The 27,288-nt window shown below is 38.5% G+C and overlaps 1 protein-coding gene across 4 annotated transcripts in view; it reads right to left on the reverse strand.

Moving 5' to 3' along the window:
- HECW2 (HECT, C2 and WW domain containing E3 ubiquitin protein ligase 2) overlaps positions 1-27,288 on the reverse strand; it is a 173,664-nt gene that overhangs the window by 111,256 nt on the left and 35,120 nt on the right. Inside the window, exon 1 of one of the 4 annotated variants that reach the window (XM_040703591.2) lies at positions 3,644-3,767. The exons of the other annotated variants lie outside the window; for them this stretch is intronic. The gene's annotated coding sequence lies outside the window, so the exon portion shown is untranslated. Of the gene's footprint in view, positions 1-3,643; positions 3,768-27,288 lie in introns of those variants that run through there. 4 annotated transcript variants of the gene reach the window in all.

The raw sequence follows: 27,288 nt of genomic DNA on the forward strand, positions 1-27,288 counted from the left end.
AACTTGGAGTGTATCACAGATTGTTTTCCTTTTTCCAACTTTCCTTAAATAGAAGATGTTTTAAAATATTAAAAAGCAATTTTAGAAACAAAGTTCAACTCAGCCAGTTGTATGCAATTCATTATACACTGTACGTGGTTCAGCATCAAACAGTACAGAAAACGAAAGAAAAATTCAGCCTAATAATTTTACATCTACAGAAGTGAAACAGAGATTATCATATTTACTTCGCAAAGTACACAACACAGTCTTTCCTGGCATGAGCACTGTTTTGGATGCACACACAAAACATTTAATTTTTGGAACTGGATGTCAGCAGGATTGAGTAACTCATTCTCTGCCCCACACCTTAGTACTCTGCCTTGGACGCCAACATCAATGACCAAGTTTGTATAGCAAGCCTTCTTCAATGAACATTGGGCACTTAGTCTCTTTGTTTCTCTGTGCTATTTCCTAGAGCTTAAAATATTGGGACAGTAGGAGCAGAAAGGTATATAAGAGATGTTCACCAACTTCCTTATGACTCACAGAAACCCACAGAGATCAGATCAGCCTCAGTTTTCACAAGTGCTTAGTGAAGTGAGCGCCAGTGAACATGATAGAATCATCAACTCTCCAACTAAGTTATACGATCTGCCCACCCTTTTTTCTTTTCCTTCTTTCTTGCAACAGAATCTGGCTAACAGCACGTGCTAACAGCTATATTTTAAAATTCACAATGGAAGAGAGTGACTGGGCAAGATTAATTAGCAGATGGATAGCGCACTATCTGGTTAATTTTCTTCTGTCCCACATCTGGAGCTTTACCTTGCTTTTAACTACTGTACACAGTAGTTTTACAACAGTAAAATTACTGCAAAACAAGTTTCATACTGGAGGAATATAAGTTAATGACAAAGTTTTAATAGGAGAGATGTAGAAATTTCTTTCAACTGCAAAGCAGTACATTGTACCCGTGGCAACACTGACATTTGCTGGAACATATTGAAAATATATATCCAACAGATGGACAAACTCATCCATGTATAAGCACACATGGGAATTAACTTGTACTAGCTATAACTATCCTGCAGTTTGAAAGATAAGAACAGCCTGAGAAAAACATTAGCTCCTTTCTAACAGTCAATTTTCTTAAGTCCTAATTATTGTCATTTTGGTGAAACATGGACATAATTATAATTTCTGAACATAAAGTAAAGCAGAAATCTAAATATTAGATGGCTGTTCTATTTTTACTTCTAAATCCAGGTGTCTTAAAAGGTCATTATATAAATACTGATTCCAACAAATATTGTAATCTGAAGTCATCAAAATCTATTTGCAGTGAACAAACTAAACTGCCATGCAAATGCGCTTCTACTATGGGGAAAAAAAAAGATCAAAAAGTCAAGACTCAGAAGCTTTTAGAATACTTCTCAAACTCAGTGGAACAGGCTGCAAAGAGGATCTACTGTCAAACAAAACTCAGCTATATAATAGCTCACAATAAGCTGGGAGGTTCATTAAGGAGAACCTTACAGAAACAAAAATGACACTTATATTCTAAGAAGGGAAAAGATGATAGTCATAAATCACAAACTACAAGGAGTCATCTAAGAGAAAAAAAAACATTAATTTAACTACTTAGATTTTGAAAATGGGAAGAAAACCTAACACAGTGTTGCTTATCTGACATCTGGTTAACAATTCCTCATGCCTGTCACTAATAACTAATGGTACACTAACAGATTATCCTAGCAGAGACTGAAAGTCAGAATTATCCTCCCACTTTTACCTCCCACCAAGCACCAGAGAAACAGCTCTTGCACCCAGGCTGCTGTGCTGATGGCACACCTAACAAGCTCTGTGCACTTCCCTAACACAAAGGTGCAGGTGACCAGGCTGAATGTAATCGAAGCAAGAACTGCACCAAACACTAGGCCATGTGGGCAAAGAACACTGTTCAATGAAGTCAAATTAAAATATGGAGAGTGAATCTAAAGCACGTGAGAAATAGAGGCACTGGCAAAAGTAGTGGAGAATAATTTCAGCAAACTATTTCAGCTGAAAAGTAAAACCTGTACCAAAGCTGCTTATCTGTATCAGGGCTTTCTTCAATACTTCACAAGAAGCTTAGAGAGAAATAAAGACTCATTTCATCTTAATTTCTTAGTGGCACAAGTTCAAGATTAATTTTATCTACATACACCTCTGAATTACTAATCATAGAGGGACCAAAACTGGGAAAAATGAAGACTTTTAAAGGTTCCATTTGATACACAAAATACAGACAGGGAAAATCCTTTTGACTTCAGTCTTCTTCACTAACAGGAACTCAAAGACAACGTAAAAGCACTTTTAATATAGTCAATTATTCTGTAATTTTTAAAATGTATGAATGAAGATCTGGGAATTCCAGCAGTGGAATAAATTAAAAAAAAAAAAAAAGAAACAACACCATACAAAACAGAACAGAGTTCTCACGCTGCCTTGTTTATCTTACTCATAACTGTGATTCACTTCTTGTTTATGTAGCAATCCTCTCTGAGGCTCCCGGGTCTCGCTGGCAGCCTCCTCCCGCAGCAGCTACTGCAGCAGGCTGGAAGGGCTGGCGCTGAGAGCAGGAACCAGCTTGGAGCAGGGGAGTGAGGAAGCTGCAGAGCAGCAGCAAGGAACGCCTCTCACCTGGGTCGCTGTGAGCCATGGGGCTGTGCTGTGCACCAGCAACATGCAGCACGCAGCACGGTGCTGGCTGGCCCCTGCACAGTGGAGAAAGCACTCGAGGAGAGCCACAGCAGAAGTTTGAAGTGTAGGGCTCAAACTGACCAGTCTTGAGCTCTTAGTGGCTGAAAAAAAGATTCTTTTTTCTTCAGAAAATTCAAACACTTTTTTCCCTCTCCACAGACTTCAAAGCTAGCCAACTGTTCATTCTTCTATAGATCTTCCAGCTGATATTTGCATTTAAAACGCGGTACATCCTCAAACATCTATGGAAAACACCTTTTTTGGTGCTAGCTTTGACACACCCTGCCCACCCCCCAAAAATCTGCACAGAGCACTTCACACACCTGCCAGGAAACACAAACACTCCATTTCTGATTTTCAAAAGAAGTCTCACGGCAGAGAGAGATGCACTGAAATTTCTTTCATGAAAGCTTTCAAAATATATCGGAACTTTAAAATGTATTGGGGCCAATGTACCAAAGTATACTGAAGTATATCAAAAACACGCACTTCTCTTAAACTAAATTTCCTTCAGTTAGCAATTAATGATGTGTCTGATAACATAAGCAATTTCTTTAAGTCTTCAAACACATCTTGAAAACCAAGCGCAGATGCCTTCTTTCCACTGGCTGCTGCGAGGTACAGCCATGGGGCTTCCCCTCACTACTGCCAGCCTGTCATTTCCTTACGTTTAGCTTCCCTTTATACTGAAGTACTGCAACTAATACACTCTAAAGACTTTCTAGTGAGTCTTAACATGGCAGATAGATGAGGAAGGGGAATCATTTTTTTAAGGCGTTTTGTTGAATCCATGTTCCTACTCTTCTGCTGTGAGTGCTGCTGTAGTAATTCTATTTGCAGAAACAGAATATGGCGTACAGCAGCTAGACACATGCCTTTGCACCTGTTTCCAAATACAAGATACCAAAGAGTAACTCACCCTACATACATCTCAAGATGGGTACCTAAGTCAGTGCCTCTGCACATCCACACCAGGATAACGGGTGGCCACAGCCCATTTACAGCTCTCTGTACGCTGCCTTCCCACTTGCTAGAAGCTCTGCCAGGAGCAGCACAGTTACAATTCACTGCTGACTGCAAAGCCTGCCTGTGAAGATGGGTGAAGGTTAACCACACGGTTAGCTCATGCCTTTAGACAGTCTGCACAGACCGTGCCCTTCTGCTCCTCTCACACTGCTCTGCCAGGGGCCCTGCCGGATCCATGCACCAGCTGCTTACTCAGCAAAGACACATGCAGCTGATCCACCCTGAGATAAAGGATGGACTTTGTTGCTCTTCAGATTTCCCCCCAGGCCTATTTTCTAGTATTTCTGTGCCTATGTGAAGATACAGACTTGGTTCGGGAAAAAAAATAATAATCAGATAGAGATGACACAAAGCATCTTTCTCTACACAGACAGAAACAAGATAAAAGGCTCACCCTTCTGCCGAGAAGGCCTTAAGCCTTTTTCTTGTCATTCCTCCTAGAGTATTTCCAAGAATTTCTGCTACAAGTTTCCTGTGATCCACATCATGGAATTTCTCTCAAAAGATATTTTCCACTGTCGGATTATTTGGACTTTTCCCTGCTAGCTAACACATTATCATACTGGAGGTAAGCTAACACATGTGGATGCTTCCCATTCAGCCACAGAAAAGCAAACATGTCACATCACTCAAGTGCAGATCAGCTACTTTTCTCCACTGCTGACTAAGCAAAGGCTACTAAGGCCTCTTTATTTCCATGACCACGGCTATATTCTAAGGCTTCAAGATGATTTAGCGCATGAATTAATCAACACATGTGATGTTATGGAAATTTTCTTCAGTGGATCAAGTTCAGTATTTCAAAAAATACAAGCACTATTACATTACATAACTACGCAGTGCTGAGCTCTCACACCAAGCAGAAAACTGAGGAGATTCTGCAGCTAAAACATAATTACAGCTGTTCGGTATTGCTACATGGAATGCTGAATCCACACTAGATCTGCACAATAAATTAAACAATAAATTATCCAAGTAAGTGACATGAACAAGTCCAGCCACTGATGTACTGGAGAAAATAAAAGAACATTATAAATCTAGAGAATTTCTGATTGGAGACATTCAATATGAGGCTGGACCAGGCTCAGAGCAACTTGATCTAGCTGTAGGTGTCCTTGTTCATTGCAGGGGAGGTGGGCTAGATGACCTCTGAAGGTCCCTTCCAACACAAAAGATTCTATGATTCTATGAATCAAAAGAATGAGGTGTTACAAACTTGAGAAATGACATCATTCCACCTTTCAAACCACTTTTTAATTACAAGGATATTAAAATATTTCAGAAAGATTAAAAGGGAAAGATGTTTCTCTCTTTTCCTAAGTTATTCTAACTTGTACATTGATGACCTGTACTCAATGTTTTTCTTGAGTAGCCAATTCTGGATATATCTTTAAGGGGTGGTATTCTTTAAGAAAACAACAGAAAAAAAAAAAAAACATTCAAAATGATACGAAATTATCATCATAAACCACAAAAGCTGACATGCAACTTAGATCCAATTTAAGTATTTAAATGACCATTAATTGTTTTCTTTTTTAAAGAAAGTTAAATTCAAAGTTACTTTAATTCAACTTTATGTTAATTGGATAGTATCTGTCTTGGAATAAGAACCATTATATCCAGAAGAGCAAAGAGGCAAGTTAAATTCTGAAGCAGTTTATTTTTCTGCTAACCTGCTCAAAGCCCACAGACCTACATAACAGGAGGATGACCAGATGCTTTTAAAAGCAGCATAAATCAAAGTAATTACAATGAAAATACTCACTTGTAGAAACTGTATTAAAGTATCTTAAGGTAAAGCTACAAATTATTGTGCTCAAATTTCACCTTCCATACAAGGAAGGTAGCAGGGGGAGGAGGGAAGAAAGGCAAAGTGCAAATGCACACTTGTCTCCTTCGACTTGAACCTTGTGATTCAGCTCAGATGTTAAAGATCAGCTCAGATTACAAAACCACTATATAATTTAGACTGGCCAAAAACCTCCCCTAAGGCGAAAAGCACATACTTCAGCATAAATATATATATATTTAATATATATATATATTTTTAAACAGTCTATACAAATCATTATACAGCCAGAGAATAGCTCAGTTAATTCAGAATGTAATAAAATTTCTGTTAGAGCCTTTCAATGCATTTTTGTACAATTCGTTAGGAGAGCAACTCCTATACATTTGTATCTAGCTAGGGAACAAGTATTTGTCACTTTTGTACTACTTCAGCTGATGAGTGAGGCTTACATCTTCCATCCACCAACCATGATCCTCCAGCACATTACAGAGATTCAGCCACCTGAAGGGTTCCACACACCTCAGCCAGGCTTGATGGTGATGACAGCTGGACTAGATAGATGTGCCCACACCACAAGCTGCAGATCACAGGCAGTCCAGCCCAGCCCATCCTGAAGTTGCCCCCTGCCATCACAGTGGCAGATCTTCCCCAGACACACGCCCATTGCTCAGCACCAACTCAACATCAGTGTGTGATTAACACTGTTTGAGCTGAAACCAGAAGATAGGAAGGGGAAATATGGAAAATCCATGCAAGCCCTCTGCTGTGGCTGCCAGGCTGGGTCACAGATATACCCTTGTCTTGCACTACAGATACACATCAGGAGGTCCCATGGTCTGAAACTCACTCCTGCCTTTCATCTGAAGTAGGAACACAAAAGCTGCACAGAAACATAAGTGAAACATATCAGATACTCACCTATCCTCCAGCCTATTCACATTAAGAAACACAGCATGACTGGAAACGTCAGTACAGTTGCACATGGAAGAGGCTACATACAGAATGTATTGCACAGCCCTTCAACCCCCTCAAGGATTGGAAACCATTTAAAAGGCAAGTTCATTTCTTTCAGCCACCTTATATTTAACAAGATCCCTAATAAAGCTAGAGTTCAGAAATGAGGCAGAGACTGAATGTGCAGATAAGCAGCAATTGAACCTAGCCTAGCATGGAACCACAGCCTTGGGTGAATCACTCCACAATATCACTACAACATTACTCTGCATAATTTTAAAATCAGAATCCCCACTATCATAGATCTGATATTCACTTTTCATGACACCGATCTATCTATTGCTAGCTGCTGTTCATCACTGTCCTGAAGAATGTCCCTTCAAGTACTGCTGCAATTGTTCTCAGTTTAGCCTTTTGATGTCAATGCACACAGTCCACCTCAAACACAACCCCTTTAAATGTCTGCAGCAGAAAGACATAATATAGCCTCTACAAGAAGCTACTTTGCCATAGGATGAGGAAACATCAGTGTAATTACTCTGTGAATAAAACACAAAATGCTCATACTAACATATGTGAAAGCTTGAAAGAACATATTAACCGCATGAAAAGCAGGCAGCTCTCTCCTATCTTTAGGACTTTGGTAGCATCATCAGCACCAGCCCAGGGTTCCAAAAACAGATTTGTTCCCCGGAGGCTTTTTCTCCACAACAAGAGACAGTAAAGACCAAGACACAGAACTTTAACAACACAGGTTTTTTTGTCTGCCCAGAAGAAAGAATACAGTGCCAAAAGTCTTGACACGCAGGAAAGAAAAACTGTGTTGCTTTGAAAAAAAGAAAGGAAAACAGACAATTCAAAAAGCCATTTATTAAACCAAGCACTTGACAGAACAAGAAGTAGTACAAGTATTTAGTACTTAGTATCAGAGCACTTCCGCAGTTTTGCTCCAAGTCTCTGCAATCTGTACTGCAGCGGATACTACTAAGAGGTGTTGCATCCATGAAGGCCAGCCGCAATTAGGCTGCACCTAACAGCCTGTTTTAAGTATTTATTTGGCAGTTATGATATACATAGCATAATATACATTCTATGCAAAAAGCAATTAGAAAAAAATCTATGCCATTTTAAGCTTGAAATCTACTCTATACTGATGGGAAATCAACACTGTTGGTTCAGCCCATACAAACATAAAACAATCATTTCCATTATCAACCCTGTGCATGCTCAGTTTTCTACCACGTCAAATAACTTCATTCACTGAAACAGTATCAGAACACCACAGAGCAGGTTGACTTATCACACTTAGAGATTCCCACGTTCTCAGGAAACACAGAAGTGCTTTGTCCTTTTCAAAGCGGCAACACCCCTTCAGTTCATCATGTCATTTATTCATTTTTGCTACAAAGGGGATATTATTAACTTGAAAAATAGCATTTCTGTGTGTAAAACGTATTCACTGACTTCAAGAATTCCATTACCAAAACATGCTGGAAGGCTAAAAAGAGAATAAAAAAAAAACAGCCCACCCAGCTGCAAAGAATCGTTCCCCTGATTCTTTATGTTTGCAAAGTTCCAGGCTGGTGCACAGAGCAGGGGCTGGAGTGGAAGATGTCTAAAACAGACTCAGATGTCCTCTTACAGAGCAAAAAGAGACCCAAAACAAAACTGAACAAACATTTTGTGTACCTGAGTCTTAAAGATACACTATAGGTACAAACAGCAGTGCAGGGAAAGAGTAAAATTGACAAATTTTGCTGGAGTGAATTTAAACTGTCCATCGGTATACATTCAAGTTTCTGTTTACCTACCATTTTACCCTTCTGATATTTCAATGAACAACATTTCACCAGTTATACTCTCCCAAAAAAAGGACTACATTCCATAAAGATTTGAGGATGCTCTTCGGCTGGAATACAACGTCAGTATATTTCTGCTTGACTACAGTTTAATGGAACTTTTTGCCTGGAAAAGTGCAAAGCAATCACTACCAAAGATGTCCCTGACAGTGGCAGGAGTAGGAGAACAGTTAGCCGAGCCAGCTCAGAGATAACATCCTTTGCTTGCTGACTGTGCAGTGCTATGCCCTTAAGGGCATTAGCAAAAACATTCCAACCCTATCGTGTTTTGCATACCAGTATTACTAGACCAATGAGGAATTTCTTTTAATCAAGCTTTTTTTATTATTATTATTCCCTGTATTCACAGGGCTTCAAGGCACACAGGAGGTCATACCTAAAAGGTAACAATCAAACCACATGCGTACAAACAACCATACAACCACATTTGTACTTTTTAGAGCAGAATGTACAGCATTATCAGTATAAATAACAAAGCTAAAATGCAATACCAAATGTCTTCAGTACATTAAGTTAGAAATACTGCTGAAATTCAAAGAGATATGAAAGAAATTTGCAGATGGAAAGTGCTAAGGATCTTCTCCTCCAGAAAACTCATGGGAAAAACAGTTTAGAGCTGTAAGGAGCTCTGCTATGACAAAAACGCTACTCCTGCAGTAACCCGCATACACCACCAGCACCTGCAGGTATAACTCAACGTATGAGGGCAGCTCTGAAAGTAATGCCTCCTATCTTATTAAGTTAGCCCACAACATCAGAGGCAGATGGTGGTGGTATGGAAGCTAGAGGCTGAGCCTTCCCACCAATATCCTATTACATGTTGTTGCAGCAAAGGGGCAATCAGACTAAATGGCATCTAACATGGAAGTACAAATGAAGCAAAGGTGTGTCACTGAATTCCTCCATGTGGAAAAAAATGGCACCTACTGACACATCCATCAATGCTTTCTGAACATTTATGGAGACCAAACAGTGGATGTGAGCAGTCAGGGGTGGGTGGTGCATTTCAGCATTGGCGACAGTGACAGCGAGTCCACAGACTTTTATGAGCACAGCATGCAGGCTCTGGTTCATTGCTGGAGAAAATGCATAGCTCATGGTGGTGACTATGTTGAAAAAGAGTGTTTTGTAGCTGAGAATTTCCTTTGTCAAACGGTGAAAATGAAAATGTGCCCTTTGTATCTATTGTGGTTTCCATGGAAATAAATAGGAGGCATTACTTTCAAAGCAACCTACATACATTTGTCCATGTCTGTTCTGCACTCTCTTTTTAAAAAAATTATTCGAGCTGGAATGCAGGCCGTTAGGAAGTTAGAAACAGCAAAGCTATCATGCTTCCTCCCCCTGGGAATACACATTACAATACATTATTTAGTTCAGTGATCCCATACTGTAATTTTTCCTCTTGCAGGATTACTGCTGCTTTGTGCTTCTGCACTAAATAAAACAGAAATCCTCCAGAATCTAAATGAACTATTAATGGAAAAGAAACCAACAATACAAAGTGAGCTATATAAAGATGAGGTCTATTATGAATTAATACTTTTATTATCAAATATGCATGAGTTTTTAATAAGTAGAGCTAAAAATAGAGACAAGTATCAGAGGATTTCTCCAGGCAGTACGATTTTCATTCATCTTCCTTCTGCAAAGAAATGGGCCACTGCTAAGAGGACTCTCACTGCACATTTTTACACTGCTGTCATTGGCCCTAATTCATCATTGCACGAAAAGCCTTTGAGATGCAGGCATAAAGGAATCTGAAGACATCCTCTGTCTATCCAAAGTCTTGATGTAATCTACAGCAAACTTGAGCGTGGTTCCATAGGCCCAGCCATCCCTCTGAAAGGCACACCTCCCTCAGCTGCCTGGCCCCATCCCCAGTTTGGGTCTCCATTAGAGAGAACTCATGTGAAAGAAGACTCGTGTATCAGATAGCAAACAGCAGCAGATCAAACCACTGTATTTAAGCAAAACTAATACAATTATTTCCATCTTTACTTTCTATCCTAGTATTCCCTTTTTTAAAAAACATACATTCATTCTCCTCATTCCTTCCTCATCCCAAAGTAAAAAATGTAAAATTAAACCACATGTAACAAATTGGAATCTTGTTTGCATTTTAACACTCACTTCTAGCATCAAGTCACATTACAGACATAAGGGAACAGAAGATTTTGCTAAAGGCTGCACTGTTTGTGGCTCCACACGCACACAGTGGAACGCAGCGCAATTCAATATAAATCCACCACAGAGCCAAGGTGCTGCAGCACCAGGAAACAGGAAATTGAAATCAGTGTTTATAAATACGGGCAAGAAATCCTAGTGCTCATGGTACTGAAAATATAAACAGAAGATAATCTCATCTGGAGGCCTACATTTGCTACACTTCAGGTTGGGGAATTTTGAAGGTGTTTTGCTTTGTGTACTGGTTTTAAAATGACCCTGGTGTATTTACATCAAAACACATCTCTTTGGTAAGCAGTCGCTTATGCTACAAGGCAACAGGAAACAAAACCAAAGAAATCACAGCACACTGCATTCCAGTACCATTGTCAAATACTGAGATCCCTAGTTTTTAAATAACTCTGATTTGATTTTGAATTTACTCTATTTGTCAATCTATAACAATAAAAATGTAATTTCATGCCCATGAGACACACATATTTAAACAACCAAGCTTTATATTAGAGCCAATTTTCTTACTTTTTTTTTTTTTTTGAAAGGATAATTATGCTTTTATCAAAAAAAGATTCTTAACATGAACTATCACCATTTTAATCCTTTTTCGGGTGTGATAACATGACAGGGATTTTCACTTGGCTTACTCTTCGTGAAGAGAGTTTGGAATTGGAGCATTTTATAAACATACAACTACTACAAGTTTTGCCTGGTTGTTTTTGTCAGTTTTTGGTTGGTTGGTTTTCCCCAGCTACGTAGTTAAGGAGTTTTCCAAACCTACAATGCAAGGCCCACTTGTTCTTTTTCCTGTGTTGCCTTCTCCATGATAGGTAACCTCTCAAAATCTGATGTCTCCACAGCACCAAGAAGAGATTATTCTATAGCCCTCCAACCGCACACAGCCCATGGCAGCGCCTTGCAGGAAGCCCTGTATAGCATGACCCACTACCGACCTACTTCCTCCAGATATTCCATGTAAAATCTGTAGTCTGGCATACACTGCCAAAAGGCAAAAGGTATCATAATCTCTACTTGGACTCCTAAATGTGTGGCAGTATCATATGCACTATTTCTTGAATCCAGCACTATCTCCGTTTGCTTGCCCCAAGTAAGCATCCAACATTTTCAGACATATTCGGGGAAGGCAAATGTAATTAAGGAAGTAATGTAGCAAGAACAAAAGTTCTCTAGATATTCAAGAGAACAAAAGTTCTCTAGCTATTCTCTGTGTAGGTACACTTCAAAATGTTGTTAACTTGCACAAACCCATTTTTTTCCCATTAGAGGATGAACAATCATGCTACAAAGAAGCTAACTTGCTATTATTTTTTCAGAGTAATTGTGCTCTGTACAACTCCCACTTCACAGAGCACAAAGAGAAGATGCAGAGTCAAGTACTCACCCAGAAGTACAAGACTGCAATACGGTTCCAGCCCGTGATCCAACCACCTCTTTAATACCTGCAAATGCTGCAAAATAGGCATACAGCCCCATTAAAGCATCTACCTTTAGCCTTATGTTGACAATTTGTGTAATTCAAACAGCTGTAGTGACAAAAGGGGCAGAAGCACTTTGCTGATAGAACCTGGCCGCAGAAGACAGTAATAGGATCACCAAAGAGATGGAAATATATACATACAATCTCAGCAGAAGGCAGTTAGTTACATTAAAAAAATAAACATAAAACCCGCCCGTACCAGTTGTTTGTTTTGTTTTCCTCATGAATGGAAACACTCCTCCAATGTCCTGTATCTGGAAGTTAACTTCACAGAGCAGTGACCTTCCCAAAAAGCACAAAGTGATGCAGCCTTCTGGTAAGGTAATTCCACTGCCTCAGTGTCAGCCTCCACTCGTGTCACATTCACTGTCACTCAATCTCTGCTGCAAGTTATTACTAAGAGAATTAAGGTAGAAATCACTAGAAACAAATACCTGCATACCAACTGTACTTCATGGTTTGCCAAAACTCAAATGCCACTATGCTAGAGTGCATGAATGAATACTCCTGTGATATAGGCTAGCTTAGCAATAGGGTTCAATATATTAGCTTAAGGACAGGTATATTAAGAGCCGTTAAGAAAACAGGCAGCTAACTCTGTAGTGCATGTAGACACAGATTGCTTTGATTTTTAATCTTTTATCTAATAAATTACACGACCCTGTGATTACAGTCATTATCACTCATTTGCTTTGTCCCTATGATGTAATCCTCATAGTTCAATTTAAAAAAATAAAATAAAATGTTGGGTATAGGCAACTACCCTTCCACAAGGCTCCTAAGCATTAAGCTGAAGCTGTTTCCTAAACAGCAGCAGCAGCCTGACCAAGTAGAGGATGTTGTCACAACTTCACTAACACACCTACTCACGCTGTAACGTATTCACAAAGCTCTGATTAAAATATAAACAGATCTCACAGCTGCCAATATCTAACTCAGGAAGGATGCTTAACTGCTGAAGAATATCAGTCATTAGACAGTGCAGCCAAATTACTGGAAAACATTTTATCAAACAGTGCTTCAAGAACCTAGAAGCTGAACACTTATTACCAAAGCCAAGTTCCATTCAGTACATTTTTAAATGGCTTAATGTAGTCCAAATTAACTTGATTTTTTTCATTTTTCTGTACTATATTTACTATACAGCTAGGACAAAACTAGGACACCTTCCCGTAAGTCACAAAAACAATCAGAAGCAGACATGAGCTATTCTTGCCATCCCAACCACATCTGGTGACAACACAGGTCTGCTGCTGAGGCACACTACGATCATATATGTTGAGCAATCTGATCACTCGTTCATACAAAAAGCTTCACTCAAAGCCTTCCATAACAGACTGCAAGATGCCAGCACACAGCAGCAACTCAACTACAGCTGAGAAAGCAAACACCGCTTCTAACAGACTGCTGAGAAGAGCTCAGCCTAGCTCTAGTGCTAACACACTGCAGGCTGCATCAGTTACCTGCAAATTAACACTCCTGTCAGGTGTGGCAGAAGTTCTGAATCCAAGCGTCACTCCAGTGGGTCACTGGTTTGTGATCAGTAATAGGAGCCCAATGGAAATGCAAAGGTTTCCACTAGCACTGACTGCAGAAATCAAAATAGTACCAACAAAAGTTACCAACACAAAATATAATTATTTTAAATCCATTTCTCCTCGGTCACAGACATGGAACATTGGCTACACTGCTATCTATCAGATGCTGTATCTTGTCTAGAACAAAACAGAACTTTAATTATAACACTTGCTATTCTCAAACACACAAGTATTTTCTAATATTTCTTCCTTCACTATAAAGCAGTGAATCATTTGCTTTATATATGCAGGAAGCATTAGCTTTATAATTACACATACAGCCTAACACTGAGCTCAAAGCAATCACTCTCTGGAGTTGACCTGACATCACCATCAACCCTGAGCTGATGGACACGACTACACTCATGCCAACTGCTCTCCATGAATATATAACTTTCTGAAACACATTGCTCAGCTTCTCAGCATTTTCTAGAAAATTAGCCCCCTGAAGTGCTGGCTTAGCAATATTGATCTGTAGTGCAGTGGACTGGCATGGTAAATTTTGACCATTGCTGTAACTGTGCCTCTTCCTTAATACCTTATCTTTTAGCTACGGTTCCTGAAGCAAATGGGAATAGAAGAGCCAGCAAAAGGTACTGAGAGTGCAAGAGTATGCTTGTCATATTTCAGTATTAGGACATGCAACTAGATCCTTCTGATGCAAGGGAAAGCCCTCAACTTAAATGCCAACCTTCAAAGCTAACTGTCTAACACATGTTTTACAATAAATAAGGAGAAAAGCATTGTACAACTAAGTACAAGCAGCTTTAAACCTGAAGTACTGTACAAGCACAGAAGATGAAGTTTTAAAATTTTCTTTCTTTGCTATAGATTTCAAACATGTTTGTGGGATGTAGTTAATCTCTCAGATCCTGAACTAAACCCAGCAGCAGCCACAGGCTGCATGTGTGTGTCACAATGGGACAACTCAGTCTGGTATTGCCCTCATGACTCACAGAGCACTGGACACAAACACAGGGAGGCTGGTGTTGCTCTACCAGAGCTCAGCAGGGAGCAGACACTGTACAGAAGCAAACCAATAGGCTGTTAAAATGCGCAAAGAGCACCTTTAGTAGTTGGATAGACCATTTTGCAGAGGGAAAGAAACAGTAATTAAAAGATCAGAGAATATTGACACAGTTCCATCAGGGAACTTTCTAGAGAGCCAGGAAATTAAATCATTCCCATTATATGCCATGTCATCAGCCTTTCGGAGCTCACTGCAATCAGATTATTTATGTTTACTCTTCCAATACTTGCACTTGCTCTTCTGTGTACACCAGAGAGCACAGAGGGCCTCCTGTTCGCAGCAGGTCAGAGCCATTGGGTTTCATGTTTGAACAATACACTCGGAAAAGCTTACCAAGATTTACAGAGAACATTACCCAAGTCAAATATACTACACGTGCCTATGACCCCACATTTAAACCAATCTCCTGTTACGAACATTATAAGAAACGTATGGTTGGGTTTTTTCATTTTGTTTTTGGATAGTTGGGTTTTTGTTTTGGTTTAAATCTGGTAAGACTACTGGAAATTCTTCCCAGTCTCCAGGACAGTACATTCTGCTACCTACAGGCAATATTTAACTTGGAATGCATTACAATAGGCAAAGAAATTCCTGGAGATTACATTGCTGCACACATGACACAAATGTCACAAACTGTTGTGAAACCAGGTAACAGGAATAATATGATTTAGGCATATGAGACCAGAAAAAAAAAAAAATCCTGTAAATGCTTCCTTAATGCTAAGAAGTGTGACTTTGGATGTTGGGTGCTTTCAATGGGCAAGAGCTGAACAAATGCAAGCATGACATGAGCTTCTTTAGCTGTTCCACATCTAGATTCAGAGTAAGAAACCTTCTGTGTCAAGGCACAAATCTGTCTTTGAGCTGTATTTGGTGCATCAGACAGTAATAAACAATTTATCGTTAACCAGTAGGAGTGTGAGCAGTGAAAGAGCCCTGCAGGTCCAGCTACAGTCACTGGGTATTCCCCTCCCATGTGCAATGACTGAGCTCAAGCACATGCACAAATGTGCCGACCATGTAAACACTTACATGACTGCTGCTGGAATCAATGGGAACCTCCCTGCTATGTCAGAGTGCTTGGGATTTGGGCCTCATCAAACAACTGGTTACAGCACGAGGCAAAGCAGAAGATGCCATATATCTTAGGTCCTTCAAATAACAAAATAACATTCTCACATCAAAAAGATTAAAAAAAAAAAACTGAGATCTCATTTTTCTTAATTACAGATGAAAACAAGCACAGAAACAAATCTAATGTACTAAAATGTTGTTTTACTCACTTGAAAATACCATTTTGAAGAAAAAACTTCCTATAATCACTGCTAAGCTTATCCTTAGGCTTAAAAAGACGTAGCTCTAGTAGCCATTTTTCCTTACCTATAACTCGTAATGAGCTCGTTATCAATCCATTTCACGTATGATTCACCTCTTCTATTATTATTACTTCTACAGTGGAATATTCAGATTCACACAATCAATTTTCTCATAGGCATTCAACAGTTTATTTGTGGTTTGGGGTGGATTTATGTTTTTTATATTTGTTTTTCACTTTTTGTTTCTTTGTTTTTATAAAAAGAATCACCATCATTTCCAATTAGTCAACACTATGGTGGATACACCCTATATTTTGTAACAGGCAATTGTTTCTGATCGTGATGAAAATAGACTTAGGTAATATAATGGAAATACAACATGGATTTCATATCTAACATCCATCTCACTCAAAAATAACAGGTACAATAGAGACAGGAACTCTAATAATAATGAGAGTCCCAAGAATAAATCTCCAGCTTTCATGTCATTGTGTTAAATAAATATGAAAAACATAAAAATGACTGTTTACTTTCAAAAAGATTTTCCATTACTTTCTGGGATTGAGAACAAGTTCTTCCTTTGCTACATACTTCAAGGTTCCTTTCAGAATGTGTCAACATCATCTTAACTAACCCTGAAACATCCTTCAAAGTACAATACACTAAGGAAAGGGTTTAAAACCTCCCAAGACATTCAGCTGAGAACTGCCATATGAAGATCTCCTCACCTCTCCTTCAAAGCACCCATAATGACAGCTTTCCTAATTGGTACCTGATTGGCGTTACTGTTGTATGGCCCTTAACAATGTGAATATTTAAAACAACTTATAAGCCATACATGAAAAAAGAGTGAAGAGTATTGTCAGAGTTCATATTGTTGATCTTGTTACCAATGACTCAACATCAGGTTTGTAAAACTTGATGACAAAACTGTGCACAAGCCACTCAGCCAGGCATACTCTTATCCAGAGCCACACCAAACTTAGAAGAAAAGCTGTCACCCTCCAATAAACAGAGGATTTTATTAGCAAGTTGTTTGTTAATTTGTAGAATTTGAATGCAGTCAGGGAAATAAACTAATAAAACCTTCTCAAAATGCATAATAAGGCATTTAGAAGGAGTACTCCTGAATACAGTACATTAACAAAAGTAGACATAAAAATTAAAAATTAAAACAAGCTATTAATAGGATGAGACAGCTCGTGACTCACTGTCTAACAAAGAAAGCATGTCAGGGAACAAAAAACAAAAAAATCAGAAGACTGCAAGCATGCCATTTTAAAGCTATATGCACAAGCCGTTCAGTTTAGTTATTGAACACAACAGGACAATGTGTTTTGCAATGGGACACAGTCAACTAAGAAAAGAGAAAGTGCCAATCAGGAAAACATGGCCAACATCCAGGTAAAGGCACCCATATCAGAAGATAAGTCACAACCAACGACAGCCAGTAAGGAGAGCAAGAGATCCCTTTGATAAAGCTTCTTCACTAAGTTTTTCACACAGTGTTTATCCTTGAAAATCTTTGCAGATTTGACACAGACTGGTCCCATGTCTGCAAATCAGTAAAGGGTAATGGAAGAAAATGTCCAGTGACACACTTACCAAAAAAAAAAAAAAAATCAACCATCTCACAATCTGCCCTTATTTGAACATTTTCATTTGCCTAGCAGAAAATTTTCATCTGTGAAAGTACAACAGACTGAAAGTAAGCACTTGAATAGACAGAGTGAAGTTTATTTCTCCAGAAACTCTCAAATATTACAATACAAAATTGTTCTTTAAATTCAATACTTAATCTTTACTACTCTCAAATGTTTCGGCACTTTGGATAAAGCCCACTTTACTTATTTGGACAAACCCACTCTTTTTACTGCAGCTTCTTATCAGCCAAGAACCATTCTTCTCTAACCTTCTTGAGAGACCAGCTTGGAGGACAGTGAGGTGCTGCCGGCACAGTCTCTACTGGCCAAGGGGGCTGCTCTGCCCTGATCACCTCAGTGCTTTGCCCAAACTCTTCTTCTCTCACTGCGAGAGTATGATAAAGTGTTGGGATTACACTGCAGTCACGAAACACGCTCAGTGTCCAGTGTTCTTTGCATTTTCTTCATTTGCTTCTTTTCCTAAAGACAACAATCTCAGATCTTCTTACAGACTATATAGGAACAATATTTTGCCATGCTTCTAATCATAAAACTTATTGTGGTGATCAAACTGAGGCTCCTGAGGGCCTTTGATGCAGTAAAAACAGATGATGTAAGTTTAAGGCTAATTGCACAGCCCTTCCAGCATTCACCAATGATACATCTCCCAGCAGTAAAGTAAGCAAAAGGCAGATCTGTTTTCATCTTAGGTCAGCCAATTACATATATGATCTTTTCACATACCAAGAAAAGACGAAAAGTACACGGTCTTATTTCTCCCAAAGCATTCACTTTGATAAAATTACCAGTGATGCCCTCACGGACCAGCAAAGTTAACAAAAAATAATGCTAAACTAATCCAAAATGCCTCAGAAAGACTGCCAAACTCCCCCTAGTAAGACACCCTCCATTTTTGTCTCAACATATTTAACAGTTTTTTCCCCCAGCAATAACTATGATGATTTTTTCAAGTCACTGTGAATATTCGTAAAACAGAAACGTTTTTGCAATCACTGTGAAAATAAAACTGCATGGCATGAGGCACACTCTGGAGGGAACATTCCGCTCAGTATCCTTTGCTCACCAATTTAAATTCAAACTTCCAAAAGGTATTTTCCCACCACAGAAGTATCAATGTGACCTTAAAGCTCTTTCGTGCCCGGATGTGTGCTGCAACCAGCAGAAAGCCACCCTTACTCTACGCTGTTCTTAAATTATGCAGCTTCTCCTGCTGCAGATAGTAAATCATTCATGAGTTTAGCATCAGTGACTTGGAAATGAATTATTAGCTACAATGAGCTCTGAGGTACCACAACAACGTATGAGCAAAACCGTTAGGAAAATAGTCATGCATTTTTCCCTTGCAGTAAATTATACTTAGTGAACAGTCCAGAAATACTCAAGTCCCCCAGTAACCAAGGCAACCTGAGCTGGTACGCACCTGATTTCTGTGTCAGTTCTACATTTAAGTTTTCCTGTTGAAAAATTGAGAGGATGCCTGTGCTGTGCAGACACACACACACATTTATGTGCATGTACACTTATATATCACAGTAAAAGCGTGTGCATGTATATACACATATTTATACAAACACACACAAAGCGTATGAATGAAAATTACCACCACTGAAGATATTCTTTTTTTTTTTACATCTCAAATACAAAAATATAACTAAATCAATAATTAAAAATGTAATGGAACCGTATACAGTCAATGCATCAATGTCTCAATCTTTTTCATATTTCATATCTTCCCTCAAAGGATTTCACTCCACCACGGGAATACTGTATTGCCTCATTCTGACCCTGACACTTCAAAGAAAATTGCAAGTACAAACCCTTGCTCCAGTTCAGCTCATCTACCAAAAAGACATGGATCCATGTTTACTAATGAAGTTACGATGTTAGCTTATACAATCCAAATGCAGCATTTAGACAAAACTCAAAGTGTTCAAATACAGTGGTACGTGGGTACAGACTCCTATATATTTTATACAAATAACAACCACCAACGCATGGGTGAAAAAAAAGAGCTCAAAACAGCAATTTGTTAGAGTTGAAGCTCCAGAAATACTTACAAGTGTTTAGGTTAATCTCTCTTACAAAATTATGTCATTTCTCCCACAAAAGGATTATTTCTGAGGCTCATAAAAACATTTGTGGAGAACTAAGCATTCGTTTCTTTCAAGAGGGATGTGATTTTACCCTACCATTCCAATACATTTATCACATTTGATGTATCATACCTGTTTATTCCAGAATTAAATGGAAAGCCATTTTCAGCAAGCGACTAATACATAAATACTTGGGATGGGTGCTACATCACTCTTCTACTGTTACTTTCAAGAAACAAATTACTTTCATTGCCAGGAATAACATTATAACACCATTTATCAATCTTCAACCTTTACCACATGCTAATAACCACTTTGTGGAAGACATTCACAAGATGATGTTGCAATCTCTATCATATCTATATATTTATGAAGCCTGCGACACTCTAATATCCCAGGGACACTTACACATTTGCCACTGGCAAGTCACCATAATGTCTGCATTCATTGGCACTTATAACAATAACAACGTACAAAAAACCTACATGAAAACAGACGGGTATCGTGGATAGATCATCATTATGTAAGAAAAAGAAGATCCTCAAAATAAAGACATCCCTTGAACATGTAGTACTGGAGCAAAATATTATACAATACGAAAACAATCTGTTTCCCCACATGTCACAAAAATATGTGGGAATAAGTTGTCTGAATAAAATGAATCTGATTCATAATGTTTAAAAATCAAAAGCTAAAACTAAAGAATTTTGCTGACAAGCAAGAAAAACTTTTATATGATTTCTAAGAGTAGCTTTTAGCTGTATTTTAAGAATATGTAGATTGGCATAAACAAAGGCTAGCTTAACTGATTTTCCATGGAGTCATGTCAATTTATGCCCAACAAGGACCTCGTACTTCCCTTGCTACCTCTGTGAGAATGACCTTTTTTCCAGTGTTTGGATATGCTGTAGTTTACTCCAGGTCAGAATTCAGTTATGGCTGCCCCTTATGACATCCAAAAAAACAGAGGTAGTCCTGAATATAATCTGTCAGATTTTGCTTGAGAAGAAACTCCTGCACTGTACTGAGAAATTCTTTCCGTGGGTTCCTTACTTGCACTCTCAAACTACTGACATGGAAACTTAACTCCTGAACTGTTTGAACTTGAACAGATAGTAGAAAAAAAGAGCAGGGAGGTAGAGTAAAGCTGTACATATATTACACAAGTGAATTAGATTTCTTCAGCACTGGTTAAATTCATTAAGCTTTCAGAAGTGTGGGGATTTTTATTGCATATTTTTTCCACATTTTCAAAGGTAAACTTACCTGTTTACATAGAAGTCATGATGGAATCTCATCTTCATGCGTCTCAAGCTTCATTCCCTGTAGCCATGACAAATTGTAGGAAACAATCCAACCTTCAAGGTTTAATTTATATTGTGACGGAAAAGCTACCTCAGAATTTACTAGTCCACACACATTCTTGAAGTGGTACACTCACCACATACCTGTGGGACTGCACACAAGCCTTCACTTAGCATAGAGTCAGATGTATAATGAAAAACATTCCTTTTGCCAATCTCTTACGGTGACAGAAGCATGATAGCAGCAGTCAGAGCAGTGAGAGCAAACTTTCAAATAATCATAAGAACTTTAAAAAGCCAGCCACGTGTTCTAACAGATAAAAGCCAAAGTTTGGATGGCCAGGATGTTTTGGAAGATACGGTCTACACTACAAAAAAAAAGGTCAAGCAAAATCATTACTGACTAGAATATCCACAAGCATCCACCTCGTGAACTTCCCTATTTGGATATCCTCATGAAAGGCTACAGTTAATTTAGAATGACCCATCCAACTTCAGTGGACCTGAAAAAAATCATTCTGACATTCCAGGAACAAACAGTTAAAGCTCCTGGTAGCCTCCAAGCACCTACTTAGTGTTGCTTAATTCATGTGTTAAGATAATGAGCAATGTCCCCATGCAGAAATCAAGCAAGGTGCTCCACACAGGCAGAATGAGAAACAATTCCTGCCCTGGGGAATGTAAACAAAAGAGAATGTAAAAAGAAAATGAAATGAGAAGCACAGTAGAATCTCAGAACAATCACAGATCTGCTGGAGCCTGTGCTTTGGTAAGCAGTGGGCTCTCAAGAAGTGAGTGGAAACTTATGTGTATTGATCCAAGGAACAAACCAACCAACATCTTTTTCTGGGCATGTTTGCTGGCGCAGGGCACTCTGTCTGCAAGATGAATGCTCTGACCATCCTCCCCCCAACCAACATCGCTCAGTTAAAAACACAGATGGAAAGCCAACTTTTTTGTTGGCAAGGCAACCTTAGCAAAGCAGAAACCTTTACTAGCATTTTTTCAGTCTTTAGCAGCTTCCTGATGTTCAGCAAGCTTACGAAAGGCCAAGAGTATCTTACAGTCTGAGAATATGTTTATATTTGGAAAAATCTTTAAAGCTCTGACTTGCAGAATCCATTCATAATGTTTTCCTGCCTTCTACACACTCAGCCCTCAAAAGAGTAGGTGTTGATTACACTTCTCTAAATTGACCATCAATAGTTCCATTTTCTTCTACCTTCTCCCTGTAACAAGAAAAAATATTACACACAACCTCCTGAAGCACTGCCTCTTTATACAGTTCATCAACCATGCAATACTGAATGCCAGTTGTGCAAGCCTTTTTACATGAAAGAGGGTATGCAAAGATTCACAAATAAGGCCACTCTGGAGATGGAAACACTGGGCTAGTCACACATATTGCATAAAGCAGGCAGCTGTATTGATGGCCTTATCTAAATTCTATTTCTATAAGGCTTCTTCTTTCTGTATCCTTAACAAAACTTACCAGAATCATAGGTTGGAAGAGATCTCAGAAGGTAATTCGTGCCTACGTAGGCAGGATGAAATTCATTGCCATGAAGGAGATGAAGGAGACAGGCATATATATTCAAAAATTTTAATCCTGAAGTATTTTTTTGTCGTTGTTTGAAAGACTTAACTACAAGAAAAAAGCTTAACAGTATTGTAAAGGAACACACACTACACACTCTTTCACCAACAAGTGCTCACACAACAAACTACTATATAACCATCACTCCACAAAATAAATGCCTTCTATCCTAAAAAGCAGTGAAACTGGCATTATTTATGCTGATTGCAAGGCTGTCCCATAAATCTCAGTGATGCAGGAACTGTGCAGTACAGTGAAGCATTTATGCCAGCAGTTAGAGAATGTGCAGAGTTACTGAAAGTAATATTTGGGACTTAAAATTTGACCGCTTAGGACAACCAACAAAACTGTAATGGCAAATAATTGGGAAGAATCCAAGTACAGAAACCAAAGGAGACTGGTGAGTGAGCAGTGGATACCCAAATGAAGACGTATGTTGTTGAAACTCAGAAAATGGTAGGCAAGAGTCAATCAGAAAATCTGGATACAGAACACAGCTCTTCAAACAAATATGCAAGTCCTTTCCTCAGGATGAACAATACTGTTTCAGGTTAAACTCTAACTCAGTATATGGCATGCAGACTTTGAGCTGTACTTGCAATACCACCATCCATGAGCCTCAATAAATGCCGAAACAGAAAGCTGAGAAATGAGATCAATGCTGCAGAATGACAAACCTCTACAAAATGAAAAAACAACATCAAATAAAGATTAATATAACATGAAGTGAGGGGCAGTATAGATTTTCGTTCAATTAAAGGAAGCAGAAAGAAAATGAAGAAAGATACTGACAGAAACAATTATCTGGTATCTTGGTGATAAAAGAAGCAGAACTCATTTTTGAAGGATCAGAAGCCACATCATTGGCAGCAGGAAAAGCAGAACCTAACACCAGAGTGACTTAGATTGATTCACTGTCTGTTATAGTTACTCAGAAATTCTCATGAATTTACTATAGACTATGATCAGAAGCACACAATTGAACATCATTTCTACCCGGAAAAAGAAAAAAAAAAAAGAAAAAAAGCAAACAGGTTTCAGAAACCTTCCTCACCTCATAATAAATCCAAGACTCTAATATTTAGCAAAGCTGCATCAATGACCCGTAATCCCAGACTGAAAATCTCAGAACCAGCTATAGTGAAAAAAATAATTTTAGTGGAAGTTTTAAAAGAAAAGATTAGCCACCTTCCCTTCTTTCACGCAAGCTGGGTCCAGTTTATTTTCCACACACAGAAGTTCAAAGGTAATTAGAGTTTATCTTTACACTGATACTGGATATCTTCACTACTCCAACATCTTCCAACACAGTAACTTTAAAAAGAAATGAAATGAATCACAGTCCAAATCCAGCTGCCATCAAGCAAAAAATATTCCAACTGATGAGATTCAAGTTGGGTAGTTCCACCTAAAAAAAAATTGGGAAGCTTTGGTAGACTTCGCATCCACTCCTTTTCATCTGCTACTGGCTTGCTTCCAGACAACATTAGCTGAGTTGCATTTTTTCAAATGAGAAAGTTAAATCAATAGGATTGGAGCTAATAATAACTGGCAAATGCTAAAAGGACACCCAAGGAAAGCTAGTTCAAGGAATGACGAAGAAAGTAGAGGAAAACAGAAAGAAAATTAAGAAAAATATGTGGGAAAAGGACAAATGACAATACTTGCATTAAAATATAGATCATGATCCTAAAATATATAGAAATTGCCACAGAATTCGATTCTGAGGACATAATTAGGCCTATCTAATATGCCTTCTCACACGGCACAGGCTGGAGAACTTACATATCCAGACCTGCACCTCAGCTCCCCAGAAGCTGCATGTTAACCAAAAAGAGTAGACAATACAGTACATGAAGCCTTCATGGTCAGGACAGTATTTGACATTCTTCTGGGATCCATGCAAGACCAAACACTGCATCTCCTCTCTGAGCCTAGAATTTGCTTGTGTGCACTGGTCTGTTCACACACACAGTTGGGTTATACACACTCTTCCAACACTTGGAAAGTGTATTTTGCCAGACAGTATGTACACATACGTGCATCCTGAGGTGTTCTAAAGTTGAGCCAAGAAACAGAGAACAGACCACAGCTGTCCAGTTATTCATGCAGAATATTTTCTGTCACAGAAGCAAAGCACAAAGCAGGCTGCAGGCTGGTTGGATGGTTTTGGAAGTAGCATCCTTCCATTTTTACTTTCCTAGCAGTATGATTCTTAGCTCTACCCCTGTTGCTTTACACATTCTTCAACTTAGAAGACTATACCACAGCCATTCTTTTTGTGTAAGCAGACTCTGCACATTCATAATGAATGTACTAGAAGTTTGCACAAAAAGGGTCCCAAAATTAGAGCCGGTATCAACACTTTATACAGATCTAAATGGAAAGTCAGAAACATTGGAGGGGAAAAGGTGTTTAATTTTTTCCATATACTGGATATGATATTTCTCCTATTTTTTTTTATTTTCTTTTTTATTTTATTTTATTTTTTTGCTGTTTTCTTGTTGTTAGTGGTGGCAGGTTTGTTTGTTTGTTTTACAGTACAAACACATGGCTTTAATTCTATCAGCATCCTAAATACTCATTTCAAGAACAGTATCATCATTCCCAGCACCTTAGCAGAGCAGAAAGTTTGCATTAAAACTCTCCTGTTTCATGGTAATTGCTTCAAAGGCAGTCATTGAAAACTGCAGTACAGTGTTTGGCCAAATTCCATGCTGGCACCATGGATCATGCCAGGTACTGTTCCCACTTATCATGAAGGACTTCAAGTATCTGGGAAAATAAGCTAAAGGTCTGCTCACATTTTCTCAGAAAGTTTTCTGTAACGGAAGTGGGAAAAATAATCAGAAAATTCTGGGAGCTGCCTGTAATTTTAGGTAGGCATAAAGTGGTATGACATGCTGGAAATACAGGGTACTCACTGCAGAAGCAGTTAAAGGTTCTGTGGGAGTCTATCCAGGTAGCAGGCATACAAATCTGCCTTCCTATGATGCTGTTTACAAGTTTGCTATATAACAAAGGTACATTCCATTTATGTTTTTTTTCTTAAGCATATATGTTCCCAACCATGTTTCATAAATGTCATCTTATCTGCAATATGTCCTATGCTCTCACAGTTATTCACCATTTACTTTCCTCTGTTATCTATTTTTTCCATTTTCGAAGTCTCTGGCAGTGCTGTCTACATTCACTACCTGAAGAGAAGACTGAGAGGTCATTTGATTACCATACATAAGCACTTACTCACTGAAAAGGAGATCTGGTAGCAAGACCTTTCCAACCTTGCTGATAACAATGCAAAAGGATCCAGTGGCTAACAATTAATGCTAGATCAATTCAACCTTGAAACATTCTGCAATTTCCGAGCACTGACTGCAGCTGAACGATGAAACAGCTTACCAGGAAAGATGGAGGGCAAAAATGCAGGGCTTACCGTCAGGCAGAATGTAATTTCATAACATGCAATGAATGGAAGAATTTATAGAAAGGTTGTGAGAAGAGTGAAATTAACACTTCTTTCTGGGGTCTGCATGTTTGTCTCTGCAAGTCTCATCTTTGGTTCTTGATAAACCACAGGCAAAAGATGGTATCTCTCATTACCCAAATCATGTTCCATGTTCCTTGGTCATATGTTCTGAGGCAACATACACAGTGTTTAAAATAAACATATAAATAAGCACACATCACCTGAATGAAATAAATTGCTGGATCTGGTGTAGGAACAGATTATCTCACCCAGTCAGACTGTCTGATCTTTGTTTTCTATTTTTCTGTGTGTTTTGGTTGGCGAGCAGAGAGCTGAATAAAGGATTACTTTGCATTTCTCCATTGCCAAGATGGACTGAGAAACATGCTTCAATACTGGGATGATTTGGGATTTCATCTTCAAAACAGTTCAATTCTTAAATATACTCCACTATAAAACACACAGATTTCCTCCTTAGTGTTCAAATTTGGTCTATAATTCTTTGGTAACTTTTTTCAGGACAAGGACAACATCTACCTCCATTGTGGCCAGAGTCTGCTGTAAAACCACTGCCATTTAGACCCACGCTTCTACCACAGAGGTAACTATCTTGTGGAGTCTGATAAAGTACATGACTCAATTCTGACTAAAAACAGATTATGCAAAACTCTTGCTCCGCACTAAGCCTCTGGCTGTAACATTCATAAGAAAATAAGGGAAAAAGTCTGAGAGAATAAGGTTCAAAATGAAACGTGCAATATCCTCTCAGCACCTAATACATTTTTATCAAAATCACATATGAAATTTAACTTTTGCTTTACACTTCCTATCTCATCACTAGAGATCAATTATACCATATACAGGTTTTTCTTTTTTTTTTTTATACAATGAAAACTTTCTTTTTATGAAACAGAGTTAAACTAAATTACCCTACAAATCTGAATACTTAAATTGAAACCAATTTTTCTCCTGCAAAGCGCACCAGACCTAGTGTCCAAATGCCAAGGGTGCTTATTAAACCACTTATTTCTCCTTTTGCAAAAGAAAATTATTTTTATGTAAATTCCCTCTCACAATTTCTTGTTCAGAAAACTGTTATTAACATAAATGCTTGATAAAGACTTTAAAATGCAAACATGTCTCTATCAGATAATTAAACATACACATTTTCCTAAACGGCTACTCACATGTAAATTTAAAGACA

Source organism: Gallus gallus, chromosome 7 (assembly GCF_016699485.2).
Source record: "Gallus gallus isolate bGalGal1 chromosome 7, bGalGal1.mat.broiler.GRCg7b, whole genome shotgun sequence".
Lineage (NCBI taxonomy): Eukaryota > Metazoa > Chordata > Aves > Galliformes > Phasianidae > Gallus > Gallus gallus.